Source organism: Bombina bombina, chromosome 4, assembly GCF_027579735.1.
Source record: "Bombina bombina isolate aBomBom1 chromosome 4, aBomBom1.pri, whole genome shotgun sequence".
Lineage (NCBI taxonomy): Eukaryota > Metazoa > Chordata > Amphibia > Anura > Bombinatoridae > Bombina > Bombina bombina.
The window spans coordinates 947,130,732-947,136,731 of NC_069502.1; the positions used below are offsets into that span (position 1 = coordinate 947,130,732).

At 34.7% G+C, this 6,000-nt stretch overlaps 1 long non-coding RNA gene across 1 annotated transcript in view; it reads right to left on the bottom strand.

Moving 5' to 3' along the window:
- LOC128655717 (uncharacterized) overlaps nucleotides 1-5,195 on the bottom strand; it is a 41,911-nt gene extending 36,716 nt beyond the window's left edge. Inside the window, exon 1 of the long non-coding RNA XR_008401889.1 lies at nucleotides 4,963-5,195. This is a non-coding gene — a long non-coding RNA (uncharacterized LOC128655717). The remainder of the gene's footprint in view (nucleotides 1-4,962) is intronic.
- Between the last annotated feature and the right edge of the window lie 805 nt (nucleotides 5,196-6,000).

The following is a 6,000-nucleotide window of genomic DNA, read 5'->3' on the forward strand; positions in this document are numbered from 1 at the left end:
TTTAGATTTATTTTAATTACATTAAAGTTAGTGGGTGTTAGACTTAGGGTTAGGGGTTAATAACAATAGTATAGTGGCGGCGTTATTGGGGCGGAAGATTAGGGGTTAATAAATGTAGGTAGGTGGCGGCGATGTTAGGGGCGGCAGATTAGGGGTTAATAAGTATAATGTAGGTGTCGGGGGCAGCAGATTAGGGTTAATAAATATAATGTAGGTGTCGGTGGTGTTGGGCAGCAGATTAGGGGTTAATAAGTATAATGTAGGTGTCGGCGGTGTCGGGGGTGGCAGATTAGGGGTTAATAAGTATAATGTAGGTGTTGGCGGTGTCGAGAGTGGAAGATTAGCGGTTAATAAGTATAATGTAGGTGTCGGGGGCGGCAGATTAGGGGTTAATAATATTTAACTAGTGTTTACGATGCGGAAGTGCGGCGGTTAAGGGTTTAATATGTTTATTATAGTGGCGGCGATGTCCGGAGCAGCAGATTAGGGGTTAATCATTTTATTTTATTATTTGCGATGCGGGAGGGCCTCGGTTTAGGGGTTAATAGGTACTTTATGGGTGTTAGTGTACTTTTTAGCACTTTAGTTATGAGTTTTATGCTACATCTGACTACTGACTTTTAGTTTATGGTATGGATCTTGATGGTATTGGCTGTACCGCTCACTTTTTGGCCTCCCAGGCAGACTCGTAATACTATGGAAGTCCCATTGAAAAAGGACTTTTTGAAAGCTGCGGTAGTTACACTGCTATACGGCCAAAAAAATGTGCGGTACAGAAATACCTGCAAGACTCGTAATACCAGCGGTAGTGAAATAGCAGCGTTATGAGGCTTTTTCAGCCATAACACAAAACTCGTAATCTAGCCGTAAGTGTATAAAAGCAAAGTGCTGTTGCTACAGTTGACTTCTATAATGCTGCCAAAGTACCGATCTCCCATTTAAGGTAAAGATAATGCTTTTGTTAAATACAAAATAAATCTATGAATATCCCTCCACAGTTTCACTCCAAAATTAGAGGTTAGGAGATGTCAATTATGTTGAATGTAAATTAGCATTATGCTGGTTAACTGCAGTAAGTATTGACTGAGAGAGTTTTCGGTCTAAAGTAAACTGCCTGTGCTGTGTGTATATTACACACCAGATCAGTCAGTGCCACATTACTAACATGTTATTGATATGAATTCCACAAAAGAATAGTTATCAGTATTGTAAACGTGATCGTAACTGCACTTAGTATGCTCGCCAGTTGGGATGCTAATTAGTGGATTAAATATATTAAGGAGACCCAAAATTCTATCAATTAATAGTTAAAGCATTTAATAATGATAACCCGCATTAAGAGTATTCAACAACACAATAGTGAAAATATACTATTGCATAAATTCCAGCACACTCATTGTAAGTCCAAATGAACACGGCACATAACACACAGATCAATCCACCCATCAACACAGATCACATTAGAGTATGATCCACTTTAAACTGGAGTAATTTTCCTCTTTTTTCTCAATTGGCACATTCCTTTATATGCTTTAATAAAATAAATTTTATATATTTTTTAAATTTATGTATCACTATTCCAAGCTCACTTTTTTGTATAAATCACCATTTATTTTACACTTGTCCCTAACTGATACCCTATATGGTAAATTAATAACACTGATCTTATGGAAATAGAGTATAGATTCACACAATATACAGAAACCACGGACCTACAGTGAATTAGAACATAAGGCAATTCATTGTGATTATTATAATAATGGAAAACATATATAATATGAGAACTCATAGAGGTGAATATATAACCAACTTAGATCCATTGGAGATCTGAAAGATTTGTATGACCTGCATAAAATAATATTAGTAATAATAACAATCAATCATGAAAAATAGTGTATTAATACTACTATATTGTGGGAAATCATTATATGCTGCTATAAAATAACCACATATGTGAGATTGAAACGCAATTTGCTGAACACTTCACCAAACATAGAATAGAATTAATTAGTTCCTATCAATTCCATTAATAGGGATTGCATCTCAATCTACCTTAAGTCAGTCAAACGTTATCCACCTTACCGGCCTTAAATTCCACAACATACCGTGGCCCGCTGCCTTTGAAAAAGCCCAGTAGGGTTAAACGCGTTAGGGAACACTCTTAGGGCTTATGGGGGCTCTTTTTAACTAAAGAAAGAAAAGTTGTTTAAATTATAGTCCATGGAGCAGTGATTTAATTAATCTATATTGACCGCATATAGCAGTAGTTGAATACGGCACTTGTCTGTCAATACCGCTTGAAAACAGTTGTTTTAGCTAATAAGTCTTGGAGCAGCTATCTAACTAATAGTATGGCGCTTGTAATAATCTAAATATATTTAATCCATTAATTAGCGTCCCAACTGGCGAGCATACTAAATGCAGTCACGATTACATTTACAATACTGACAACTATTTTCTTTTGTGGAATTCATATCGATAACATATTAGTAATGTGGCACTGACTAATGTGGTGTGTAACATACGCACAGCACAGGCCTCTCTCAGTCGATACTTACTGCAGTTAACCAGCAAAATGCTAACTTACATTTGACATAATTGACATCTCCTAACCTCTAATTTTGGAGTGAAACTGTGGAGGGATAATCATAGATTTATATTGTATTTAACAAAAGCATTATCTTTACCTTAAATGGGATATCGGTACTTTAACAGCATTATAGAAGTGAGCTGTAGCAACAGCACTTTGCTTTGATACACTTAGCGTGGTATAATCCTCTATATTCGCTGTATTATACAGTGTTTGAATAGCTGTAACATTGTATCCATATAATCACATGATATCTCAGCTTAATTAGATTGATAACTGGTTTAGGCTAGTTGAGTCATTACTTACCGCAAGAGCTAGCACTATGCTCACATATATTTGGTATAATTAACCTCTTCTAAACCTCTTATTTTTTTATTTTATTTTGGAAGTATACACTTAGATTCATATAGTATCTAACAGAGATATTATTTCAACCAGGTATGTGATATTGATACTTTGGCAATATTAAATCAGTGAGCAAGAACAACAGTACTTCACTTTGATACATACAGCTCACCGTAACCTTCAGTATTCGCTGTAATATAAACAGTGTCTGAATAGCTGCCACATTGTATCTTTATTACTTACGATAACTTGCCTTATTCATATTATTAATTGTTCCTGTTAAATTGAGCAATCACATGTAGATAATTATAACACCCCACATATCAGTATATATTTTCTTATAACTACCTGGTATTACCAGGCGTTGATTGAAACTGCAGTATATCACCCATATAAGACCACAGGTACCGTTATTACAATTAGCTGGATTACAGTATCAGTATGAATGCTCTTGATGATTGATATGACTCTGATCTTTGAATGGGGTGGCATATTACTACATCCTAGCTATACTTTTGTATATGGTCATTACTCGTAAACCCAATTTATTATATATAAGGAAATGGCATGGATTATATGCTGCTAGAACTGAGGTGGAGATTTGATTAAGAGAATCATGTACTGTTAGCTGCCATATTCACTTCTCCATTTCTATAACTGCTCCATAAGTACTGACCCTGGAAAGATTATTTAAGGTCATTGAACCACGAGGGGTATTTTTCATAATGATCCAGGGTCTATTATCGTAACACTTTTCTTTCATTGTTTTAAATCTTATTTCTACCCAATTTGTATGTGTATATATTAATAAAAGCTATGTTTCAATATTTCTGTTTTCAAGTCTGCCTATAGTAGTCAGGGCAGAGAGTGCTTTTGTGCATTCTAGAGTGGGAATATTCTCTTTCTTTCCCACATTTGGTTCAAGTTAATTCTTGCTTAGCACCACTCCCTTTGTTTAATAATAAATATAATACAAGATAGTAATATTTACACTGATTTAACAGGGAGATTGTCCATTTGTTGTGCCATTGCTTACCCTCTAGCTGTAAGCCTGTGACTTAGTTTGGTGGGTGCAAGAGTTAACAACACTCTCTAGGCAGTCCTAGATTTAGAAAAAAATGCCCAAACTCCCCTTTAATGCCACCCACACTAAAACTATCTCTAAGCTGCCACCACTTATGATTTATTTATGGGAAATCCTAAGGAAAAACTCAGACATACAAATTAAATTCCAGAATACAATTTAGCAAAAATAATCTAAAAACACAGTCTTAATACTACCAGTCTCTTTCAGTAACGTGGTTCAAATATTAGACAAAGACAAAAGCTTAATAAGTGAATGTTTATTATGTGAAAAATTATGCACAGTGCATTATTAATAAAAAGATGTTAATAAATAAAAAAAAATTATACACAATCAAACAGTTTTAAAAATAAAAAGGAGAAATAACAGACCTAATACTTTCCTAGATTATAAGTCTAGCCCAGGGAGATGGGCAAGAGAAATGGTCACTCATGCTGTAGCAGCCTCCCAAGTAGAATGAACAACTTGTATTGTTAAACTCAACATTTTATACCTGCTTCTCTGATATCAAATTGCTTGACACAACCTTCTTACTGAGGGCCCTTGGAAATATCCACCCCTCTCTTTTACTACATGTCATAAAGTTAGAGACTTTGGCTGAAATTATAGAACACCTTATAACTTCTGTTATGTATATCTATTTCATATTCATGTAAAGGCAGTTCCTTAGTGACATCATGAGAATTAGTTTGGTACCAAATATGTTAAATAACAAACAAAAAAATCCCTATAGTGCGTTAAACTCGTAATCTAGCTGTATGTGTGCTAAAGTAAATATATACATTTTAGTCTACAATTACACTTCTACCATTTGAAAATGAGTACACTATTTATTAGACTAAATTTAAGACATTTCATTAAAAAAATTAAGTTATTTAGTATTTTACATTTTCAGTTGATATATAATACATAATTAATATCAAACACCAGTTTAAATACTTACACATGCTGCAATGTTTAGATTGTATATCCTGAAATAGAAATATGTATCGCTCTGAACAGTATCTGTAAAGTAAGCTTGAAGTATTGCAGCACTCAAGTATAATGCAGAAGCAAACCAGTGATAAAAGGCATCCTGAGAAGGAAAATATATACGTTAGAACACAAGTTTTAAAAGTGAAAACCTAGAATTTAATCCATTAATCAAAAATGCTATCCTAAAATGATAAGCTGAAAATTGCTAGCTCATATGTGATGCACTAGCTATATTTATGCAAATATCTTGATTTAGTTTAATGCCACTAAAGGGCGATACCAGATTCAGAAATGTGTTCCCGCTGTCTTTGTGGGTGTCAAACCAATATGCACTTTCAGTGCTACACACTCCTAGCCTAATTTTTAGCTATATTAATGCATTCAGTGCCTGATATTCAAAACCTTGCTGGCATGGAGAGAAATCACACAAATGGGATATTTTAGACCTTGTATTGTAATGTAGGAGTTTCTGTTTCACATAAAGAACACAACATTTCAACATAAACATTTCCTAAGATAAAATTTGTGTTTCTAGAAAAAAAATTAAGGTCACAGTACTGACGAGACTTCTTAGAATATCTCGCTGGAGCTGGAATTTTTTGAATATCAGGCCCCATTGAGTTGTGCACAGAAAGGAGCTGGTGGGGTTTGCATTTAAAATAAGCAAACCAAATGGGTTCATTTTATACACATTCAAATTCAATAAACAGACAAAAAATATAAACATAGGCATTACACATTTCCTCCCTTTCTTGTCCAGACCCTGTGGCCTTGCACTACAATTCTGCACACAAATCACCTGTTGACAATGCTTCACCCTCCACAGTTTACCATGGATTGTGAGCTCATCGACAACCATGTCACACTAAATAGACCCGCTATCTTCAGAGATGTTCACAGACTGATGATTTCATTCACACACCCATGCAGATTTCATCAATTATAACTTTATCCTCATGCCATACAACTCTGTTCTCAACCTGGTCAAATAAATTTATTTCTCAGC